At 38.6% G+C, this 26,386-nt stretch overlaps 1 pseudogene; it reads left to right on the forward strand.

The window, feature by feature from the left end:
- The first annotated feature begins 1,530 nt into the window (after positions 1-1,530).
- On the forward strand, positions 1,531-4,995 carry LOC111912536 (uncharacterized; annotated as a pseudogene).
- The last annotated feature ends 21,391 nt before the right edge of the window (positions 4,996-26,386 follow it).

Genomic DNA, 26,386 nt, shown 5'->3' on the forward strand with positions numbered 1-26,386 from the left:
GATGCCCTAAAAATCAAATTTCCGCATTTGACCTACATGGAGGGCATGGATGATAAAATTACACAAAACATGTTCTTAGGGTTCCATGGATATAAAAAAACGTCCAAAACGGAGACAGTGTGAGAAAGTTAAGCATGTTTTAAGCTTTTAAACAGGTATATACCTAATTTTACCCGGTACCAGACACTACACAACTTAGTTTAAGGTAACTACACATCTTATAAATTAAATTTGAGCATGTTTCTGAACTCAGGATTTGGTATAGTATTTGACTTTACTATTCCAGGATTTTTTAGCCCAGACCGAAATCGGATTCGCGAAAACTGACAAATCGGAACCCAGTTGACGCGAAACTTCGAACATTGTTTCAGTAAGATCTGTATATCGGATTTGAATTCCGTTTAAATATTTGAAATCATCACGACTATGACATTATCCAGGCACTTTCGAAATATTTTTACGAGCTCCGAAACCGACATCACGTAAATCAAGTCCACTTGTGTGTGGGATAAATTAATGAGGGACACAAAAGGCATGGTTATTTTTAATCCAAGAAGGAGTCAACATCTTTTTCTCCCATATGTGACTTTGACTTATGATAAGTCAATATCAATATTATTTTATCCCATTATGTGTACTTTTCCCTTTTGTTTTATCGACCAACACCCACTGTCCCCGTTACCTTCCCTTCATGCTTGTTGTTGCCCTCCTTCTTTTCTTCATTGTCAAGAACAACCACCAAAGGAGGTGGTGTTGTTGTGATGAACCATCGTGAACAGCTACCACCACCATGTTTCCTCCCTCTTTTGTTGTTGATCGGAGAAAGCCAAACACCCCCTGAGTGCATCATTGTTGTTTTTGGATCCTCCCTTCCCCCTCACTCGCTTGTGTTGTTACCGGAACAGGAAACATGAAGCAGCAAGGAAGCTGTCGGAGTTCCTTGCCGCCCACTGCGATCGTCAAAACACCTCACTGCCATCTTCTTCGACAACCATAGCCTCCTCCATCATCGATGCCACCTTCCACTCCTCTCCCTTGTCGTGAACCATCGGACGCCAAAAGAACCAGGCAGCGCACCCACCGCCGACGCAACCCACTTCACCACTCACGGATGTTACTGCTTTCAGAACCTCACCCATCCGACCTTCTACTGCCTTTCATCGTCCTTCTCTCTTCATTCTCTCTGGAAGAAAGCAACCTAAGTAGTGGAGGCCGCCATCGCAAGCTAACTGTCACCATCCGCTGCCATCCCTATTGTTGTTGACGTGAGAGTTCCAACCAACCACCTCCCTGCCGTCACAACAGTGTCGGCCCAAAGGAGGTTCAACCGGTGCCCAAGAACAGGGCCCAAAAAATCATAGGACCCAAAAATTATTTAGTAATTCTTGTAGACTAGGTTCATTCGGCCCAAAAATATTACTCGATAAGCTAGAAGAAGGAACGCCAGCTAGAAGAAGGAGCGGGATGGAATTTTCGGGAACAAGAAAACTCTTCGGCTTCTTCTAATCTTCTTCATTGATAATCGCAGACATGGGTAATAGAAAACATCATTGCAGGAGGAACGGTAATATCTATTCAATCGTTTCTATTCCAATATTAAAGACACAAAATCGGTTCTTAATTTTGTTTCTTCTCCCTCTTCTTCAATGATAACAGCCAACGATTTCAGTTTATTCTTACTTCTATTTCTTCTAATCGTCTTCTTCTTCACCTTCTTCACCGAGTCTTAGAAGTTCAGAACTATCAAGCTTCAAATTTCAAATTAAGAATCATCAAATTTCAAAATCTGAAGCTTCAAAATCTTACCTGTCAATTTAACTGTTTGAGCCTTGAGGTGTCGAAATCAAAGGTAACCTTAAATTTTAGTTTTGTTTTTCATGGTTTGTTATTTTCTAATTGAATAATTTTTTATCAATTTTCTTTTTCTGATCAAATTTCGAAATATAGAACCATCAATATCAGTTTTTGTAAATCAGAAGGAACAAGGGTCAAGGAATAACGAATTCAGGTAAAATCTCCTTTCAAGTTTTTGATTTTTTTCTACTTTTTCGTTTTTGAAAAATCACAAATTCTGATTTTTGTTTCTAATAACTTCATATTTGTAAGGACTAAGAACTATATTTTGATCTGAGAATGCAGGTTTTCTGATTTTTTTTTTTTGGAGCATAACATTGTTTTCTGATTTGAAGTGTCAAAATTATAAGACAATTTTTGGATTTATGATATCAAATGAATATGATTGTCTTTTTTTTCTTGATAATGATACATTTGTTCTTTAATTATGATCTGATATGAGTTCTTTAATTTTTCTTTTCTGGTATGCTATTTGATTTCTTATTTGGATTATGATTTTTATTTACAGTTTTGATATCTTCTCTTGGTGATTAGAAGTGTGGAAAATCTACAACCAAGAAGAAATCTACAAATCTCAATTCGCAAATAAGGTCGTTTCTTTCTTTTCTATAATTTACAATGCCTCCTATATTAAAAAAAAATATATGCATCTGGATATGAAAAACATAAAAAGAAACAAAAAATTGAAGAAGATAATAAAGCTCAAGCAGGTTCTATGGATAAGTTTATAACAAAAAAAAAACACAAAACTTTTCGGAAAATGAACACAAACTGTTAATGAAGATAATATTGATGATAATGATTATGTTGATGTTGATGTTGATGTTGATGTTAATGATAATGCTAATGACAATATTGATGTTAGTGATAATCCTAATGTTGATGTTAGTAATAATCCTAATGTTGATGTTGATGATAATGTTGATTTTCATACTTTTGATATATTTGATCCAAGAAATTGGGATGTTCTCGATTCTAATATGATAAATATATTAGCATTGAAAGGTCCTAAAAGAGATTTATCCATTATAAAAGCTCCTAAAGATAAATATTTAAGAAGATTTTCTGCAACATATTACACTAAAACTTTCCCAAATGGGGAAAAATGTGATAGAGATTGGCTTGTTTATTCTAAAGAAATTGATAAAAAAATTTGTTTTTTTTGTAAAATTTTTTGAAAAGTGTGTGGAAAGGGTCAATTAGCAAATGCGGGTTTTAGAGATTGGATACATCTTAACACTACAATTAAAGAGCATGAAACTAGTATGGAACATGTTAAAAATATAAATACTTGCTATGATTTGCGTTTAAGATTACAAAAAAATAAAACTATTGATAATGCGGCTCAAAAACAATTAGAAAAAAAAAGTTCATTGGAGACAAGTTTTGTTGAGAATTATCTCTATTGTGAAATTTCTTGCTAAACATAATCTTGCTTTTCATGGTACTAATGAGAAAGTGTATGAAGATAACAATGGAAATTTCTTAGGCTTATTTGAAATGTTGGTTGAATTTGACATGGTTTCTTATTAGCATATACAACGTATTACAAATATTATTGGTATCCATAAACATTATCTTGGGCATAGGATACAAAGTGAATTAATAATTTTGCTTTCTTCCGAAATAAAATCTATGATTATTAGAAAAATAAAAAATGCAAAATATTTTTCAATAATACTTGATTGTACTCCCATATAAGTCAACAAGAGCAAATGACTATTATTTTAAGATATGTGGATGTTTCGTCAAATGTTGTTTGCATTGAAGAATCATTTTTAGGGTTTTTAGATGTAAATGATACAACTGGCCAAGATCTTTTTGATGTTTTACAAAATGAATTGAATTTGCTTGATCTTGACATTAATAATGTGCGTGGACAAGGTTATGATAATGGATCAAATATGAAAGGAAAACATCAAGGAGTGCAAAAAAAAAAGATTTTAGATATAAATTCTAGAGCTTTTTATACTCCTTGTGGTTGTCATAGTTTGAACTTAACTTTGTGTGATATGGCTAATACTTGTAGTAAAGCTAAAGGTTTTTTTGGAAAAATACAACGTATTTATACAATTTTTGCAAATTCCACTAAGAGATGGCAAATTTTAAAAAATAATGTAAAGGGTTAACTCCTAAATCTTTGTCATCCACTCGGTGAGAGAGTCGTGTTGATAGTGTTAAAGCTATAAGATTTCAGATTTTTGACATACAAAAGGCTTTACTTCAAGTAGCCAAAAATGATAATGATCCAAAAATAACAAGTGAAGCTAAATCTTTAGCAAAAAATGAACTTGGTAACTTTGAGTTCATATTGGCTTTAGTAATTTGGTATGAAATGTTAAATACTGTTAATTTAGTTAGCAAACAATTTCAATCAAAATATATGCTTATTGATGTTGCTATGGAAAAAATAAAGGGGCTGATTTCGTTTTTTAAAGAATATAGAGAAAATGGTTTTTTAAATGCTTTAGAAACTACAAAAGATATTGCCTTGGAAATTGGCATCGATCCAATATTTTCTAAAAAACGTGAACCTAAAATAAAAAAAACATTTTGATGAGATTTCATCTCATACTTCTTGTAGTGTTACACAATCCGCGTAAGAGAAATTTAGGGTTAAATATTTTATTTATATTGTTGATCAAGCAATTACTTCTTTAACTACAAAGTTTGAACAATATCAACAATATGATAAAATATTTGGTTTTTTGTTTAATTTAGAAAAACTACATTCATTAGATGATATAATCTTAAAATCTTGTTGTAAGTCTCTTGAAACTTCACTCAAGAAAGATGAGCAATCGGATATTGATGGAAATGACTTGTATGTTGAGTTAAAATTACTTCTACATATCTTGCCCAAAGAAAAAATGACAGCAATTGATATTTTAAACTTTTTAAAACGTGTTGATTGCGTATAGAATTATGTTGACTATTCCTGTTACCATTGCATCTGCAGAACGAAGTTTTTCAAAATTGAAGATTTTGAAGTCATTTTTACGATCTACAATGACTCAAGAACAACTTAATGGATTGGCTTTGATGACGATTGAGCATAACATGCTGGATAAAGTTACATATGAAGATGTTATTGAGAATTTTATTTCAACAATTATTAGGAGGATGGTAGTTTTCAAGTAGAAACCAATTTTTTTGTGTATTATTTTGAATGAAATTTTAATTTTATGTATTTGCAATAAAAAATTAAAATGTATATTTTTTTGCTTAAATTTTGAGATATTTCAAATTTTAGGGCCTATTTTTCGTTAAATCGCACAGGGTCTCTAAAATCTCAGGGCCGGCCCTGCGTCACAGTAAGTCCTTCCCCACCATCATCTTTCGTTCCTTGCACCTTCTTTTTCTGTTCTTTAAACCAATCGAAGAAAATGATGTTTTTTTATTTGGGTTCATAGTATGTAAATCGCGGTATAGATGAGAGGGACGAGTTCCCTCCCATTTCTCAAACTTCAACTTAAATTCTGCAATTAACCCCTTCCCTTATTATTTCTTTCACAAATTAAATCCTAACCCACAAACTTCCATTTAAATTATTTAAGAGCAACCCCTCTTAGAGAAATGTTGACAAATCTGGTCCCAAATACCAACTTGGATTTAAAATATAAACTTCAACCCCCAGTTTAAGAAATAAGTTATGAAATTATTCCCTTGTTGAACAATTTTGGAAAAATCAATCCCTTGTTAAACGCTTTTGGCAAAATCAGTTCCTAAAGTTAATTGATTTACAAAACCACCCCCATACTTGTTAAATAATACCAAAACTACCATTTTGGTTAACTAGGTTTAACATTCGTAAAATTCTCGAAAATTTTAAACTTTTTAAAACAAATCACTAACCATCATTGTTTACAAATTGTTTTCAAAATAAGCTCCATATCAGAAATATCCCAAAATCATAAACAAACATGATGAGGTGCACGATCACCCCTTCACCTTCCCGCAATCCTTTGAAGTACCTGAAACATAATCCAAAATTGTAAGCCTAAAGCTTAGTGAGTGTCCCCCAAAATACCAATACATAACAAGTAATACAGATATAATAACAGCATACTATGGGCCCAATCAACCATCGGGTTGGAATGCCAATATACTATTAGTCTAATCAACCATCGGGCTGGAATACCCCAAGCCCTCAACCATCGGGTTGGAATGCCAACATACTATGGTCCAATCATTCTCGGGATAGAATACCCCAGGCCTGTTGGCTTACTATATATATATATATATATATATATATATATATATATATATATATATATATATATATATATATATATATAATTTATTAGCTAAATGATTTTTAGGGTTTAAAGTTGGTTCAAACTTAAATTAGCCTAAAAGATATTGCTAATTAAACACGTCTATAGCGAAGAATAATTGATATTTTTTGAGTCTTTTTTATATTTGTCTTTGAGGGGCCTTTTTTCTTTTCCTACCAGGCCCCACATATATATGGACCGGCCATGTACACACAAAGCAGTGAAGCCTCAGCCACCAACCAATCATGTGCACATAATACATATAACCATATTGTTAACCAGTTAGCAAACAAATAAACAGATCTTACATATCACAAAGCATAGCATCATCCTAACTATCAATAAACTGATATACCAGACCATTATAGCATAACATGTACAACATGATATCAATGCAAGGGCCGACATTGGTGCCTTCGACCCGCAAGTAAAGTGAGAAAACTCACCTCACAAGCAGTTGAACTGAAAATTGCTCAAGCTCTGGAACTCAGCTTCCGACCCGAATGCCTACAACCACCATGTGACCAATTCCATCAAAATCTTGAAATACCCAAAATGCCCTCAAAAGTCAACCATGGTCAAACTCAAAGGTCAAATGTCAAGGTCAGCAGTCCATGTTAACCCAACTCGTCGAGTGCACCCACCAACTCGTCGAGTTCCTACAGTACTCGAAAAGTCAGGAAAACCCTAGCCAACTTGTTGAGTTGGTTGGACAACTCGTTGAGTTTTCCCCCTACTTAACACATTCAGAAGATTCTTCGATTCTAGGGACTCTAAGGCTCATATCTGAACTCCAAATGTGTCTAGATGGATAAAGTTTCCAACTTTATCCTTTGGAACTACCCAAATGCTCAAATGCTCTTATAGTCTTATCCAAGGCTTGAAAACTCAAAGGATTAACCATTAAGCCCAAAACCCTAGAGATCTGGAACCCAACCTTTCCAGAAGATATTCTAAGATTCAAGTAGTGAAGGAGACAGTAGGAGGCAAGTTGATCTTGAAGAAATTCAAGAGTCAAGTGGTGAAGGAACTTTGAACCCTAGCACTCAACTTTAGGAGGAAACTCCTGTTGAGCCAATAGACAAGTCTGTACCTCTGAGGCGATCCACAAGGGTTAGGAATGCACCTAAGAATTACTATGGATTCCATATTATTGCGGAAGGTGATACACTTATCAGTGATGAGACACTGATAGGTCTGGATGAACCTAACAGTTACGTGGAAGCCATGGCAGGCCCTAAGTCAGCCAAATGGAAAGAGGCAATGGACAGCGAGATACAATCCATGTATGACAATCAAGTTTGGAACTTGGTTGAGAATGTACTAGGTCGTAAGACAATAGGGTGCAAGTGAATCTTCAAGAAGAAGACCGACATGGATGGTAATGTACACACTTATAAGGCACGAATGGTTGCAAAGGGTTTCTCACAAACTCCAGGAGTTGATTATAATGAGACTTTTTCTCCGGTAGCCAAGATTAAGTCTATTAGGGTTCTGTTAGCCATAGCTGCATTTCATGACTATGAAATATGGCAAATGGATGTCAAAACCGCTTTCCTTAATGGAAAGTTGGTTGAGGATGTTTATATGATTCAGCTAGAGGGTTTTGTCAATACAGAGTACCCTAATAGAGTGTCTAAGCTTGAGAAATCCATTTATGGATTAAAGCAAGCACCTCGTAGATGGAATCTTTGCTTTGATGAGAAAGTCAAAGAGTTTGGCTTTTATAGGAGTGAAGATGAATCTTGTGTTATGTCAAGGCTAGTGAGAGTATAGTTAGCTTTTTGGTATTGTATGTGGATGACATACTACTCATAGGAATGACATCCCAACTATGTTGGAAGTTAAGTCTTGGCTTGGGAAGTGTTTCTCTATAAAGGACCTAGGAGAAGCTGCCTATATTCTAGGGATAAGGATCTTGAGAGACCGGAGTAAAAGAATAATTGGACTTAGTCAGAGTACCTACTTGGATAAGGTGCTGAAGAGATTTAGCATGCAGGACTCCAAGAAAGGAGACTTACCCATCCAAAGTAACGCCATATTGAGTAAGACACAAAGCCCTAGTACTGAGGCTGAGATAGCAGAAATGAGTCGAATACCTTATGCGTCGGCTGTAGTATAGATCATGTATGCTATGACGTGTACTCGACCTGATGTAGCCTTTGCTTTGAGCATGGTTAGCAGCTATCAGGGTAACCCTGGCAAGGCACATTGGACTGCAGTAAAGAATATCCTCAAGTACCTACGGAGGACTAAGGACCGGGTCCTTACCCTCGGTGGGAGTGATGACTTGAGAGTTGTAGGGTATAGTGATGCTAGCTTTCAGAATGATAGGGATAATTTTTGCACTCAGTCAGGCTAGGTCTTTACCTTAAATGGAGGAGCAATTTCTTGGAAGAGTTCCAAGCAAGAAACAGTGGCTGATTCAACTTGTGAATCAGAGTATATAGCAGCGAGCTAGGCAGCAAAGGAGGCGATATGGCTGAAGAACTTCATTGGAGACCTTGGAGTTGTACCAACTATTAAGGATCCAATGGAAATTTTCTGTGATAGTGAAAGTGTTGTTGCCTTAGCCAAGGAACCAAGGGATCACGGGAGATCCAGACACATCGACAGAAAATACCATTTCATCAGACATCGAATAGAAGAAGGACTCCTCATGGCAAAGAGGGTATCATCAGATCAGAATCCAGCAGATCCCCTCACGAAGGGACTGACTCGGGTTAAGCATCTCCAGCATGCTCAGAGCATAGGGCTGAAGGATGATATTAGATTTAGTAGTTAGATAACCTCGAAATTTGTAAAGTGTAATTGACATTAGATGATGAATAAAAGGTATTTTAATTATGAGTAAAGTGTTGCTATCTCTTGTTAATCGTTAACTATATTTCTTTTGCATGTTTTGACTTCCAGAATAATTATGTTTGGTATATCATATTATTCGAACCTCCGCAGTCGGTCATATGTCGGAAGTAGGTATGAATCAAGACTGTCATGATTGGTTGCAGAGGTCTAAGTTGTTGGACATGGCTACAACAATCATGAGTGCTCATAAGTTCTGAGCATTGGACTCAACCCACGCTCACTGGAATCACTTCATGGAATTTATCTCGAGTGATCGTGAGACGGTAATATCGTATAAGTCTTCAAACCTAGAGATATGATTTGCTACCTATGAGTTGGTTATGCATTGATAGTATGAAAACGCATTGGTAACTCGATGTTATAAAACGTGCCTTTGTGTATGATTCAACAAGTAGTAGAGCAAACAGATGACTCGAAGTTTATCTGTTCCTTCTTGGATTAGAAGCTGATATATGGGCCCCTCGATGATTTTGTTTTGACCTATGTATCGGGCCCGGTCAGAACTAAGTTGATGTGTTCAATTAAGTTCTTTGTCAAACAAATCAGAAATCGGGAAACAAACTGTTGGACAATAAGTAAGACATTGTTCCATGTATTTTTCCGGCTGATATCTAGAACAGAGGATTATATGATCACTTATCTTAAATGGCGTATCATCATCTTCTTAGTTCTGAGAGACCTTGAAAGAGCTACGATTGTCGATCGGTTCCTGAAGTCGTACTTGCAGTTATAGTTATTACACTTATCCAAGTGGGAGACTGTTGGATAAGGTGTCTAAGTCCATAACTATTTCTGGTATGTACTTAACCCGACCTGGCATGGTCCATTTGGTTTGCATGGCATCATGCATTTGGATAGACTAAATGAGAGAAATAGCACTTGTGGTTTATTAATATATTATAAGTTCTAATATATTAATAGTATTATTTAATTAGTATTGATCAAGAATTAATTTGGAATTAATTATGTGATCAAAAGATAACTAATTAAATATATGGGTTGATTATGTAAATCATCCATAACTTGTATAGTGGGCTAAGAGGCTCCATGGATTATCAAGTTGGGTTAACCCATAGGATGCTCCATGGGAGTTACAAACCCATGGGTCATGGAAATGAAGAGTCATGACACATTAGGGTTTACATGGTGTAACCCTAGATGTGTCAACACTATATAAGGAACATACTATCCACCAAAAATCGGCTACACAAAAAGAGAAGTGAGGGCTAGGCCGATTTTTAGAGTGTGTGCATTCTCTCTAAAGTCATTCCAAAATCATTTGGTGTTGTGTGAAGCATTTGAGGCATCACACTTGGGGTGCTAGGCTCACAAGCTTTCAAGGAATCAAAATCAACTACAAGGTATGTATTTCTAGCTATCCTTTTAGGATAAAAGTTCCCCGTATACGCTAGATAGGATTATGAACCTTGGAAACCAAATTTTGCATGTCTTTAGACAAACATAGATCCAAGGTTTATTAGGGTTGCATGTACACTTAGGAAGTGTTAGAATACTCAAAACCCATCAGAAACAACCAAGAATAAGGAGGAAAAAGATGCAAAACTCATGATCTAGCTACATATATAGATAAAAATCGGATCTTGAATACTTACAACAGTCCCCAAGAATGACAAACTGGAGACTAAAGGATTTGCTTGCTAGATCCTTGCCTCCTTCTCACAATATTCTCTTTATTTTGCTCCAAAATGCCACACTAACTCACAATATGAGAAGAAATGAAGATTAGGGCTCACAAGGTCGATATTAGGGTTTGGAGGCTGATAAAAGATCAGCCTCAAAGACTTAAGGAGGTTATATAGGGTGCAAACCCTAAAATTTAGGGTTTCTCATCCAACCGCCAACTCGTCGAGTTTTTCCTTTCCAACTCATCGAGTTATTCCAAAACGATGCGCAGCCAACAACTTTTCAACACGTCGAGTTGAGGTCATCAACTCGACGAGTTCCAAGGGGAAATTTGTGTCTCAAAGAATAAATTTCATACCTTGAAATCAGGATGTTACAACTCTCCCCCACTTAAACTAGGCTTCGTCCTCAAAGCTTGTTGCGGTGAATAAATCTAGATAATGCTCCCACATCTCAGCCTCCGGCTCCTAAGTCCACACAGATCCCGTCCGATGTTGCCACTGTACCTTCACCAAAGATGCTTCCTTGCTATACAGAACCTTTACCTTCCTTTCCAAAATAGATATCGGCCTCTCAACATAGTTCAGGCGCTCATCAACCTGAATATCATACAATGCTACCACTGTATCCTCGAACAATACGCTTTTCCGCAACTGCGAAACGTGGAAAGTGCTATGAATCTGGATGAGCTCCTTCGGAAGATCCAATCTATAGGTAACCTTGCCAACCATAGCAACGAATGGTCCGACATATCGGGGGACCAACTTCCTGCTCTTCCTGAAGTGAATCACACCCTTCCAAGGGGAGACCTTCAGCAACACCATGTCACCGACCTGGAACTCCAACTTAGATCGGCACCGGTCGGCATAGCTCTTCTGCCGACTCTGAGCAGTGTGCAACCTTTGCCTGATCTACCGAATCATTTCTGTAGTCTGTAGAACCACCTCGGTCCGACCCATGATCCTATGACCAACCTCGCCCCAACATACTGGGGTACGAAACCTCCACCCATATAATAGCTCAAAAGGCGGAACACCAATACTGAAGTGAAAACTGTTGTTATAGGAGAACTCTGCAAGAGGTAGGTAGGAGTCCCAGCTCCCACCAAAATCAATAACGCATGCTCATAGCATATCCTCGAGATTCTGAATGGTCCACTCACTTTGGTTGTCGGTCTGCAGATGATAATTTGTGCTGAAATGCAGCCTCGTGCCAAGTTCCACATGGAACTTCTGCCAGAAACGGGAGGTGAATCGAACATCACGGTCTGAAAGAATAGAGACCGGAACCCCATGGCGAGCAATGATCTCGTGAATATACACATCGGCTAACTACTTGGCCGACGAGCTCTCCCAAATTGCCAGAAAATGGGTACTCTTGGTTAATCGATCCACGATGACCCAAATAGCATCAAAACCCTTGGCCTTCTTCGGCAACTTGGTGATGAAATCCATCGAAATCTGCTCCCATTTCCAGATGGGAACCTCCAAAGGCTGCAGCTTTCCATGAGGCCTCTGACGCTCAACCTTGACCATCCTGCAAGTCAAGCACCTCTCGACATACCAAGCGATCTCCCTCTTCATGCACGGCCACCAATAACTCAACCTCAGATCCCGATACATCTTGGTGGCCCCAGGATGGAAAGAAAAACGAGACTTATGAGCCTCCTCCAGAAAATTTGACTGACCCTACCAGACATAGAGACGCAAACCCAACCACGACTGTGTGGAATAAATCTGGAAATCTCACCCCTGATCCTGTCAATCTTCCAATTCTCCTCTCGAACACCCTCAGCCTGAGCCTCCCTAATCAAACCCACAAGTGGAGAATCCATAGATATCCTCATATATGTCACCGGACCAGAAGATCCAGCCGGCTTGCGGCTCAAGGCATCCGCCACTACCTTCGTTTTACCTGGATGGTAAAGGATCTCGCAGTCATAATCCTTGAATACATCCAGCCACCTGCATTGCCTCATGTTCAGGTTTGGTTAATCCATAATATGCCTCAAACTCTTGTGATCCGTGTAGATGGTACAACGGACCCCGTAAAGGTAATGCCTCCAAATCTTGAGGGCAAAAACCATCACCCCCAACTCAAGATCATGTGTGGGATACCTCGTCTCATGCGGCTTCAGTTGTCGCGAAGCATAAGCTAACACTCGCCCTCTCTGCATGAGGACTGCCACTAACCTAGTGATAGATGCATCACAAAAAACCATAAAATCCTCGACTCCCTCATGGAGGGTCAAAACTGGGGCCTCGTAAAGTCTCTGCTGAAGGGTCTCAAACGTTGCCTGTTGCTCAAGGCCCCACCAAAAATCCACCCCTTCCTCGTCGGACGAGTGAGGGGTACGACAATCTTGGAGAAATCCTAAATAAATCTTCGGTAGTACCCTGCCAAACCCAAAAAAACTCCTGATATCTGAGGGATATTTCGGGGACCTCCCACTGCATAACTCCCTCAATCATGGTCGGATCGACCAAAATCCCATCCTGGTTAATGACATGTCTAAGGAACTGGACCTCTTGTAACCAAAACTCGCACTTCGAGAACTTGGCATAAAGTCGTTCTCGCCTAAAATCCCCCAGAAGCTCTCGAAGATGCTCCTCGTGCTGCTCTCTTGTCTTAGAATATGATATGTGTATTTTTATATATATTTTTATACATTATATCTTAATATTTTGGCCTTTATTATTCTCTTTTAGAACTAAAAAGTACTCATAATGCTTTGAATTATGATTTGCAGCTATTCGTTTTCGATAAAGCACAAAAGAAAAGACTGAAGCAGAAATTGGGCTTAGAAGCTAAAAGAAAGGAAAATGTTGGAGGAACCCTTACGCCCCACGTAGGTTGCATTTACGCTAAGCGTAATGACCAAATTCAAACTACGCCCAGCATAATATTTGATTACGCCCCGCGTAATGGCTGGCATCAGATAACTCCAATCGCGTAATAATCTTCACTACGCCCAGCGTAATCCGACTTACGCCCAGCGTACGTAAGTCGATTACAAGGGTTATAAAAGTCGATTATCAGCTAACCAGAAGGGGGGATTTGACTTCCAACCTAATTTAGTCAATATTAAACTTCTGTTAAGCCGTTTTGAGGGTCTAGAAGGTGGCCGGAAGGCCGTTAAGCTAAAGGGAGCGGAGATCGGAAGGATTGGAGAGCGGATACATGTCGGTAATCATATGGGTTGTTAGCCTACTACTTTACTTTTTGCATGGGTTTCGGGAATGCAAGTGATTAGGGAAATCTTGACCTGGTTAGCCTACTACTTTGTTGATTTGTCCAACTCAATCCATGAGGCGTAGTATAGTAAGGCGTATTGTGGTGGTTAAGTGGAAGACCGAGCTCTTGCTGTTCTTGAATAGTAAGGTCACTTCTTGTTCCGGTTTTAGTTAAAAGTGCAAAGAAAACAAAGGAAATATTCTAACGGGTCCTGAAAGTGGTTGTTTTCGCAAACCAATTCTTGCGTGCAAAGGTTTTTGATCAACCGTTGTTGTTTGATCTCGACAAAGACAAGTGATTATGACGTCTCAATTTTTTTTATGTCACTCATCGGAAAGTCATCAGTTGTTGAAGCAATTAAAAAGAAAAATAATTAATTATAATAAGTCCCTAAATTAATTAGTTAAAAGAAAGGAATTTCAAATAAAGAAAAGGGGAATATTTCAGTTTCAGTTACGCCCAGCGTAAGTTTTAATTACGCCAAGCGTAATAAACCATTGATCGCGGATGGCCTTTTCACGGAGTTGGGGTTACGCCCAGCGTAACTTCACGTTACGTCCAGCGTAAGTTGACGACCAGGTTTTATCTGTTTACCTTTGACTTTTTTTTGTTATTCTTTCAAACTTTTACTTCGCCGCATACTCTGTGACGAACAAACCCTCTCCAAGAATCTCGATTTTTCTTCGTTTCTTGTAAAATTCGACACACAGGTATGTTATTCGGTTACTCAATGGCTTTGATTTGTGTTTAATTTGATGAAATTGGTTGCATATTGCTTTTGTTGGAAATCTAGGGTTCATGTATTTCTTGAATTGGGGCCAATTTCACAAATGTATGCCTGATTCTAGCTTAAATAGACTGATTTCAATCAATAGACTAAACCCTAGGCCCTAATTTGGTCTTAATCCCGTTCCATGACCGCCAATTTGAGCTTGGGGATGGACGCCAAGCGTACACCTATACTTGGCTTCGATTCTTTTACTGACCCAATGAAGTTTTCCCTGTGTAGTGTTTGTTTAATCTTGAAAATATAAGGAACGAACATGGGATTGATTCATAAGTTAAACAGTGGTCCCGTTTTTTTTTCCTACTGCCTTGGACCACGCAGTTGTATGTTCGTTATGGTCCTGTTTTCTCTACTACACTGCCTACGTATATGCGTAAATTGAAAGCTTTGTCATGGGTATTGATTTTAGAACAAGTAGGACACAGATTTGTGAACCCTGGACGTACGCCCAGCGTATGCTGGATATACGCCCAGCGTACTGTCCATACCCAGCACCATTACTTTGGTTTAAAAATTGTTAATGTTGTGATATTTTGTTTGGATTTGTGTTTATTTGTGCAGATTATGGCCCGAAGAACTCAAAGGACCAACTACCCGAGGATGTGACCGATCACCGTTTCTTACAATTTCCGTAAACTCTGAACGATGCAACCCGGGCACGATATGCCACCAATCTGAGTTTACTTCTCACTAAGGAGATCGACATAGCACCCTCATTTGACTGGGAATTGGTGACCCGGACTGGACTTGCTGCACTGATCCAAAATTTTTTGCAATACACGCACTCGGACGCGAGTGGAGTGCATTTGTTCGTATGTCAGGGATGGGCACGATTGTTCAGGATCCAGGAGCCTGTTTATCGGGAATTTTTGCTGGAGTTTTACGCTACAGTTTCCTATGACCCTAGGAAGGCACCCAATGATAGGACAGCCTTTGCCTTTAGATTGGGGGGTGTGAGCCGGGAATGCAGTGTTATAGAGCTTGCGACTCGAGTGGGTATATACACAGCAGATGAGACTAGCAGTGTCCACTTCCCGACATTCCTTGCTGATTGTCTCACGGACCGGCCAGATGACTATAACGAGAACACTTTTTCGGCCGAGATTACAGGGGGAGTATATACGCCATCTACTGCACGGGGGAGGATGATTCGGTCTACTACATACAGACTGCTGCACCGTTTGATTTCTATGTCTCTCACGCATCATAAGAACAGTGAGAGAGTGCCTTCGACAGACTTGTATTTCTTGTGGGCGCTTGTTACTCTAGGGAGGCACCTGAACCTTCCAGTTGCTTTAGCCGCATATTTGGGACGGAGGGCCAGGGGACTTCGGGAGGATAGCCCGATTTGCGGAGGGCATTTTATCACACGATTAGCCCGATCATATCAGTTGTTGACGCGTGAGATCATGAGATCGATGGTGTTCCATGATATGAGGCCGATGAACCTTCAGTTGTTAGAGTCGATGCGTGTACTCGAGCGGGGCGGAGATGGTGTCTTGCGAGTACGAGCAGATGACATGGCGGACGAGGAGGGTGCCGCCGAGCCACAACCGAGACGGGTCCAGCGGCGTAGATCTGCTCCTCGGGGAGCGCAGCAGGGACCTGAGCCGGAGATTGATATGCGCTACCTAGCTCAAGGCATTGACCGTCTTGACATGAGGGTTCAGAATGTTAGTGAGTATGTTACACATGTGGATAGGCAACAGCAGTGGTATGGGGATGCGTTGACCGCATTCTTTGCCCACCAGGGGTTTCAGTATTCGGTTCCCTACCCTCCACCATTTCAGCCACGACATGATGGGGCCGGTACTTCTGGGACACAGCAGCATGATGACGGAGATGATGAGTGATTTAGTTATCCTTTTTATTTTTATGTTATTTTTAGTTTATTTTAGTGTGTTGCTAGTATTAGTATTTTTTTTATTTGGTATGTAATTAAACTTTAATTTAGGGTGTTTTATTTTTGTTTTCCATATTGATGCTCTTTGGTTGTTTAGATCTTTGCAGAATTTTCGCCCTTAGAAAGCTGACAGTAAGTTCAGCAGCTAGGTCCGACTGTTGCTAGAGAGAGTCGTGTGAGAGTTCGAAGATTATAGTCAAGACCCACAATCTGTCATAAGTGTGGGGTGCATATTGATTTCGTGAGCGATTGTTTAGAAGATTGGCATTTTTACGATATTTTGACTCTTATGATATGGATGAGCTGTTCCCACACCATAGAGTTTTATTTCGATGCGAGGAAGAAGTATCATCCCGGCTGCCATGACATGGTTGACACTTTCCTATGTTGTGGGGGATTTTTCATCACGAGAAGAGGATGTCATTCTTGAAGAGACGACGTGGTCGACACTTTCCCATGTCATGGTTATTACACATTGCATTTGTTTGCAATCTTGTGCACCACATTTTTTGAAGTCGGCAGTCTTGATTTTATTTTTTGGCAAATTCTGAAGTAGCAGTTCCAGTTTTCAGTCTTTCAGCAATATTTAAAGCAACTTGTAGCAGCCCCATTCGATCTCGCCACAACTACCCAGGGGAGTCTGTTCCTTTTTCTCCTTTTTATGTTCTTAATTCTTTTTAGCATACAATGAGGGCATTGTATGAAATAAGTGTGGGGTAGGGAGTCGATAAAAGTAAATTAAAATTAAAAGAAAAATGAATTGCTAGATTTAGGAAATTTAAAAAAAAATTAAAACTTGAAATGATAGTTTAATTTAGATAAATCTAGTGATAATTTAAATTTTGCTAATATTGTATGAGATGATCCGATGAGAACTCAAATGTTTAGTTGAGCCAATATATGGTATAGTGCATTTGTGGCCTCCCTTATTTTAGTGAAATCATGGAACAAAAACATAACCCCGCTTGGTTTGAGGGATGCAATATGTTTAGCAGCCTAAACCTGAAATTTATCCAGGAAAATTATTATCATTAACTAATAAAGGTTGAGGTTGAGCGCCTCTGCTTAAGCATGTAGGTTTTGAGTGAAAAAAAGTGAGGTACATGTAAAAGAGAGAGAGAGAGAGAGAGAGAGAGAGAGAATTGCAAGAAAAGTTGAAGAATTTTGGAGCAAATAAAGTAAAGATCAAAAGATCAAAATTCCAAGAAATTCAAAAAGTTGAAGATACCAGAAATCAAGTAAGGTGGTGAATTCAAAGAAATCAAAGATCAAATTATCAAGGAAGTGAAGAATTCCAAAAGAGCTCCATAGTGGTATCATAGATTGTAATTCTAGATTATGTATGCTTAGGTTGCTCAACTAAAAATACCTCGAGGATAAGGAGGTTTTATGCGGATGGATTCGGAGGGTTGCATAAAATGAGCATTGTTCGGAAAAAGTGGGCGAGTGTTTATGAAGATTGTGAGTATTTAAAGTATGGGGGGTACTTTAGGAAATTTTAGACACAAATGCATGCGTTGAGGTCTTGGCATAATGGCTGAGTTTTAAATGGATTGTTTAGTACGATATTGGTAAAATAAAAGTAAATTTGCTTGGGGGCAAGCAAAGGCTAAGTGTGGGGTATTTTGATATGTGTATTTTTATATATATTTTTATACATTATATCTTAATATTTTGGCCTTTATTATTCTCTTTTAGAACTAAAAAAGTACTCATAATGCTTTGAATTATGATTTGCAGCTATTCGTTGTCGATAAAGCACAAAAGAAAAGACTGAAGCAGAAATCGGGCTTAGAAGCTAAAAGAAAAGGAAAATGCTGGAGGAACCTTTACGCCCCGCGTAGGTTGCATGTACGCTAAGCGTAATGACCAAATTCAAACTACGCCCAGCGTAATATATGATTACGCCCCGCGTAATGGTTGGCATCAGATAACTCCAATCGCGTAATAATCTTCACTACGCCCAGCGTACATAAGTCGGTTACAAGGGTTATAAAAGTCGATTATCAGCTAACCAGAAGGGGGGATTTGACTTCCAACCTAATTTAGTCGATATTAAACTTCTGTTAAGCCGTTTTGAGGGTCTAGAAGGCGGCCGGAAGGCCGTTAAGCTAACGGGAGCAGAGATCGGAAGGATTGGAGAGCGGATACATGTCGGTAATCATATGCGTTGTTAATGTGACCATGTTTAGCATTCCATCGTGTTACTATTCTGTATTTAGTTTTTGATTTAGGTGTAAAAACCTTTTACTTTGCGTTTATGATTGAATGAAACTTTGATTATTAGACTAATTGCTATATTGAATTGTTTTTTTATGTTTAATTTATCTTGCCAAGCTTGTTAAAAGATCCTTACGTGTTAATGATAATTATTTGCTGTTAATTATTAAGTAAATTGAGTTGTATGAACATCTGCTTGATTGCTTGTCGCTTATGATTTTGATGACCATCGAGATTATAAGTCTAGGAATAACGAATGTGAAACTAGGATTAACTTGGGAATAAGTAAGTTAATGTGTGAGCCTTGTCTGATGACCATCAACAAGAGGTTAATTGAACGACTAATTTGATTAACTATATTTACAAGTTTTGCTTGATACGAGTTGAACACCAGGAAGCATGTTAGTTTAATCAACTGATCACTGTTTAAATTGACTTGTTTGCTAAAGGATTAGTTATAGTGAACGCAAATCTAATCATTTTAGGAATCGGTGAACATGAATAAATGAATTTGTGTATGCAATTGTCTATGTTTTTAAGGTGTAATTTATCTAAACCAAAGTACCTGAGGAGATTTGTTTTCCTATTAGTTTATCGAAAGTTGTTCATTAATTGTTAGTTTGAGATTTATTAAACTATTTCTTTATTCTTTTCGTGTGACCTGTAACCTATAATCAAATATTCTAAATCAATGCACCACCGTTCCTTGTGATCGACACCCGACTTACCTAAGCTATACTGTAATCTGACTAGGTACACTGCCTATATGTGATTAGTTAGTCTAAGTTTGTTAGGTTATAAATATTAAAATTAGTGGGTACTTTTGTGAACATCAGAATACACCACGATATCATCAATGAACACAATAACTGAGTGGTCGAGCATCGGCCTGTATACCCGATTCATCAAATCCATAAATATCACAGGCGCATTGGTGAGCCCGAATGGCATCACCACGAACTCGTAATGCCCATAACGAGTCTGAAACGTGATCTTCTCCACGTCCTCCTCCCTCACCCTGACCTCAGATCAATCTTGGAGAACCAAGATGATCCCTGCAACTTATCAAAGAGATCATCAATCCGCGGAAGGGGATGATGGTTCTTCACCGTAAAATTGTTCAGCTCACTATAATTCATGCACATCCGGTGCGAACCATCCTTCTTCCTGAAAATAGAATCGACGCTCCCCACGGAGAACTGCTCGGACGGATGAATTGCTTACCTAGCAGCTCCTACAGTTGATATCACAGCTCATGCATCTTAGGCGGTGCCAACCGGTATGGCACCTTAGCAATAAGGGTCCCGCCTAGCACAAGGTTGATCCTGAACTCGACCTGCCTCTCAGGAGGCACATCGGGTAACTCCTCTGGGAACACATCAGCGAAATCCCTAACAACCGGAACATCAGCAACCGACACCGGATCCCCAACCCGCGTATCCTCTACATAAGCCAAATAACATGCACGCCCGTGCTAAATATACTGTCGAGCCCTGGCTGCCGAACAAAATCCTGAACCCAACCTTGTGCCCTCTCCATAAATAACTAGTTCTCCCCACTTGGGGTTCGAACTACCACGCGCTGACCCTTGCAGTCGATCATGGCACCAAAACGGCTCGCCAATCCATCCCGACAATCACGCAGACATCCCCCATAGGGATAGGAATCAAGTCGATCGGATTGGATACCCCAAAAATATCCAGAACGCAACTCTGATAAACCGAAGAAGAAGAAATCTCGTGTTCGTCGGTGATAGAAACTCACAACGGACACTCCGAATCCCCTAAAGGCAAAGTATACTCCCTGCTGAATGATCGAGAAACAAAGTACCGACTCGCACCCAAGTCGAACAACACAAAAGCAGGCAAGGAGTTCACTAAGAACGTACCTAACATAGGTACAAACATTTAAGCATAAAAAACACATTCAATAAGATAAGGGATAGAAACATACCAGCCACAACATCTGGTGTTGTCCTAGCCTCCTCGGCAGTAAGCTGGAAAACGCGACCTCGAGCCGTCAGGGGCTCCGCCCTGCCCTGACCCCCGTCAGTGATCCTAAAAGTAGTCACGTTGGAGCCTGCACCGGCTTGGAAGCTAAAAAGGTACATTGGGCCCTCATATGGCCCACTTAATCACAATGGTAAAACAATTTGATACCCGAAGTTGGAGTCTGTTGCCAAAAATCCCTCGTAATGTGGCCCTGCTTGCCACATATATGGCAACCCGAAGAAGACCAACAAACACCGTCATGTACCTTTCTGTACTTCTTACAAGTGCGATCCCTCTGACTCCCCGTCTTGGAGTCAGCGGCCCTGAACTGCTTCGTTGCGGGCTGCAACTGCGTCAGGGCCGGTCTCGACTCCCGTGTCTGCAACTGCATCTCAATATCACGTTGCCTGGCGGCCTCCTACATCTCCAACAATAAACTACAGCGCCGAGTAGAAACAAATTGTCTAATCTCTGTCTTGAACATGCTCAATTAATGGGTCATTTGAGCCTGCTTAGATGCAGCAAACTCAGGGCAAAACATAGCTCTCTCCGTGAACATCTTGGTGATCTTCGTCACCGTCTCTGGACCCTGTCTCAAGTCCAGGTACTAGGAGTGTTAATTATTTGGATAAAACCGAATTTTCCATTTGGACAAATTGGATTGGACTATTTGGTTCGGATATTCGGATTTTTGGATTGGTTTTCAACAAAACCGAATTACTATTTTGGATTTCGGATTGGTTTTGGTTTATAAAATATGAACCGAATAATCCAAAAAAACCAAATAACAATTTATTATTTATTTATTTTTAATATAACTATAACTATTTATTAATTTTATTATTTATTTTTTCAAATAAGTTCAAAAAGTTTCATCTAATAAAAAACATTAATATTCATTTTCTCTTAAAATTTCCTTATCTATTAAATATTAAACTATAATATACACTCTTAGTAGTTTATAAATTTTAAATCACAACTAAATATTTTTTTGCTTCTTCTATAAAAATTGGATAATATTATAATTATATGTCATTTTAAAATGTTTTAGTTTTTGAAAACCAAATTATAAAAACCGATCCAACCGAATTGTAATTGGATCGGATCGGATCAGATTTGAATTTAGTTTGGATTATTCGGATCCATATTTTTAAAACCGAAATCAATTGGATTTACTTAATTGGATCGGATCGAACCGATTCATCCAAACGAACACCCCTACCAGGTACTCATGTGTTAACCTCTCACGCTCCACCAGCATAACATACCGGGAGCAAAACATCTCAGAAAACTGCTCCAATGACACAGTAGCTCTCTGCTCAGCAGAATAAGAACTAGTAGCGAGCCTCCACCAATCATTCACTCCGGACCTCAGAATGTTCAAAGCGCACATGACCTTCTAATGAGCTGGGCATGAACAAGTGAAGAAACATTCCTCCACATCAGAAAGCCGCCTCGTGGCTATGACCGGGTCCTGAACTCCATCGAAATTTGGGGGTTCGTATTATCGAATTCCCGATACTGAAAACCCTGTCCTGTCCAAACACCTGCAGCCGCCATGGCTGTTGAGGCTATAGCAGCAACAACCGTCTCAACAATGGTTGCATAGCGATCATCAGGGAACTCCATCATCGCGATCTTGATAAACCCGGATATCTCCGGAATCTGAGCTCAAACAATAGCAACCACCTCCTCGCGAATGATCTCCCTGACGCGGTCCTCTAACAATGTTGGCCCACCCTGACTGCCAGCTCCTGATCCCGACCCGGATTCGATCTCAAATCGGCTCGTAGTCACCATACTGAAAATACACCAGGAAGATATCAGATAATCCACATATCATATTAGGGAACCAAATCCAAACGAAGCCCTAAGGGTTGTGACTTCCTCACTACACGCATGGGTCCTGTACTTTCAGTAGTACAGGGTCATACTACCTTCCACACCTACCCGTGTTTGTCTCAAGGATCATCACAACGCCCTAACAAAACCATAAGCATAGAAGAACACTCGATCCTCACTCCCTAGAGGAAAGGCTAAACATCGCACAATTAGCCAGCTGACCCCACACGACTCATCCATGAAACTTCCACCAACCCTGCAGCACTCGTGTATGCGAGCTATACATAACATTGGACCCGATAGACATTCAAATATTTGTTCCTACACTAAGCACTTCGTCAAACAAGAACATGAAATAAGGCTAAACCAGACATTCTCAGGCTATAAGATCTTAGTTATATATAACCATGATGCATACACTAAGCAATTACAGTAATGATGTTAATTCCCGAAAAGAGAGGTCCTGAGCTATTAGGCATCATACAATCATGCAATTCCTAAAGATCGCTATCCTATCACAAGTATGCTATTCTAACATAACATAATATTAAACAAAAGTATGGCATTTTGGGGTCTTTACTGGCTCCGGCTGATCGTACACGTCGTATCCTCTTTGACTATTTTGAAAACAATTTGGAAAAATCATTTTTGAAAATCTTTTCCTCAGTTTGAGACTGGATTCACATGAATGTTCCTCCAATTCACTCAAACCAAGGCTCTGATACCAACTTGTAACATTCATAAAGTTCTTCAAAATTTTAAAATTTTTAAAACAAACCACAAACCATCATTGTTTTCAAAATAAGTTCCATATCAGAAATTTCCCAAAATCGTAAAATAAAACATGAAGAGGTGCACGATCACGCCTTCACCTTCCTGCGATCCTCTGAAGTACCTAAAACATAATCAAAAACTGTAAGCCCAAAACTTAGTGAGTTTTCCCCAAAATACCAATACATAACAAGTAACACATATATAATAACAACATCCTATGGGCCCAATCAATAATCGGGTTGGAATGCCAATATATTGTTGATCCAATCAACCATCGGGTTGGAATACCCCAGGCCCTCAACCATCGGGTTGGAATGTCAACATACTATGAGTCCAATCATCCTCGGGATGGAATACCCCAAGCCATCAACCATTAGGTTGGAATACCTTGGCCTGTTGGCTTACGCACACAGGGTCGGCCCAGACGGTGGGCAACTCGGGCAACTACTTAGGGACCAGGTCTCCAGGGGGCCCAAAATTTATTGGTTATGTAGTGTGTGTGTGTGTATATATATATATATATATATATATATATATATATATATATAATTTATTAGCTAAACGGTTTTTAGGGTCTAAAGTTGGTTCAAACTCAAATTAGCCAAAAAGATATTGTTAATTAAACACGTCTATAGTGAAGAATAAATGATATTTTTTTGAATCTTTTTTATATTTGTCTTTGAGGGGACTTTTTTTTCTTTCGTCATAGGCCCCACATATGTTTGGACCGGCCCTGTATGCACAAAGCAGTGAAGCCTCAGCCACCAACCAATCATGTTCACATAATACATATAACCATACTATTAACCAGCTAGCAAACAAATAAACAGGTCTTACAGATCACAAAGCATAGCATCATCCAAACTATCAGGATACTGATCTACCAGGGACTCTAAGGCTCATATCTAAACTTCAAATGTGTCTATAAGGACAAAGTTTCCAACTTTATCCTTTTAAACTACCCCAAATGCTCAAAGGCTCTTATCGAAGGCTTGAAAACTCAAAGGCTTAACCATTTAGCCCAAAACCCTAGAGATCTGGAACCCAACCTTTCCAGAAGATATTTTAACCTTAAAAACGTCCCAAAGGTTGATGCTTTATAGACATGCATGTCCAATGCATGTCTTGAAGCCAAAATGGGCCAAAAAGAGGAAATATATCCAAATATCCATGCATGACATCAAAGCTTGAAAAAAAAGCCAGATCTAACCCACTATGAGGCCATCTTGCCCTGGAGATTCATAAAGTTGCAAACTTTATGAAGTCCATCCATGCAACAACCAATAATAAGGAGGGAAAAGGGGCAAAACTCAAGATCTAACTACATATATAGATACAAATCGGATCTTGAATACTTCCAATAGTCCCCAAGAGTGCCAAACTAAAGACTAAAGGCTTTGCTTGCTAGTTCCTTGCCTCTTTCTCACAATATTCTCTTTCTTTTGCTCCAAAATACCACACTAACTCACAATATGAGAGGAAATGAAGATTATGGCTCAAAAGGTCGATATTAGGGTTTGGAGGCTGATAAAAGAGCAGCCTCAAAGACTTAAGGAGGTTATATAGGGTGCAAACCCAAAAATATAGGGTTTCTCATCCAGCTGCCAACTCATCGAGTTTTTCCTTACCTACTCATTGAGTTGGTCCAAAAAGATGTGCGGCCAAAAACTTTTCAACACGTCGAGTTGAGGTCATTAACTCGACGAGTTCCAAGGGGAAACTTGCCTCTTAAGGAATAAATTGCATACCTGGAAATCAGCATGTTACACTTGGTAACAAAAACCGTCTTGGTGGTTTGATTTAAACATAAGGAACATCACGTAGCAGTTTCTCACGATAAGTTTCATACCATGAACCTAGTTCACGCTACAAAAGTGAGTGCTTACGGCCCCCTTTTTAATGTTTTTTTATTATTTTGGGGGAGAATACATATGAAAAATGTATATCAATTATGAAATATGCATGCAAAAACTTATATCCAATGATTATTGATATTTTATCAAAATAATATATCATAAATTAGCTTTATCATGACATACACATGTTATAATGATTTAAAGCATTTTACAACAAGAAAAGAGTACTTATCCTTTTACGATATGATTTTATGATTTTATGTGACGAAATAGCATGTCATAAATTATATGTCATTGGATTATTATGATTTCATGTGATAATGCATGTGTCACAAATGTTTATCCACATTGTATCTTAAACCCATGTCATGCATATAATTATACACATATTAAATATATATGTATAAGTATTAACACATGTATCTTGGAAACTATTCATACACTTGAGAAACTTACTACCTATTTTAGCGAGTAATATATATACTTTTACGGATATATCAAAACTTACTTGGCTTTTATAGTAAAAATCTATTCATCATACAACATTTTCCTAGTGACTTATCCACGTGTTAGTTAGGGTTGTTCACTCTCGATCATTACGCCCCAGATAGGGAGGGTTTATTTGAGTACATTAGTTAGTGGATTTTATAGTGAGAAGTTATTCATTACCTAAGTTAAACACTTAGTATACCCATAACTCTATAACCGTTAATCCTCGGAGCGATATATATATATATATATATATATATATATTTGTGTGTGTGTGTATAGATTTATACGGGTTGATGCCCCCACCTTTGGTTGCTAGCTACAACCTCAATGGATTAATCAAAGCGGGTGATAATTATCTTTTTTCATTTATCCACGACGTCCAATGAAGCGTCGTAAGTGGTTATATCTAGGCATATAGCTCAGTTATAGGACTCACTATAAGCATTAACTAGATTATTTATCTAGAAACTACAAATTCGGTTTTTCTCTTTATCAAACACTTTAAGTATGGATTTACTTATGATTTATCTCTTTATGAAACATTTTAAGTATGGATTTAGTTATGATTTGTCTCTTTATCAAAAAAATTTAAGTATGGGTTTACTTATTATTTATCTCTTTATCAAACATTTCAAGTAAGGATTTAC

The sequence above is a fragment of the Lactuca sativa genome, chromosome 5, assembly GCF_002870075.4.
Source record: "Lactuca sativa cultivar Salinas chromosome 5, Lsat_Salinas_v11, whole genome shotgun sequence".
Taxonomy (NCBI): domain Eukaryota; kingdom Viridiplantae; phylum Streptophyta; class Magnoliopsida; order Asterales; family Asteraceae; genus Lactuca; species Lactuca sativa.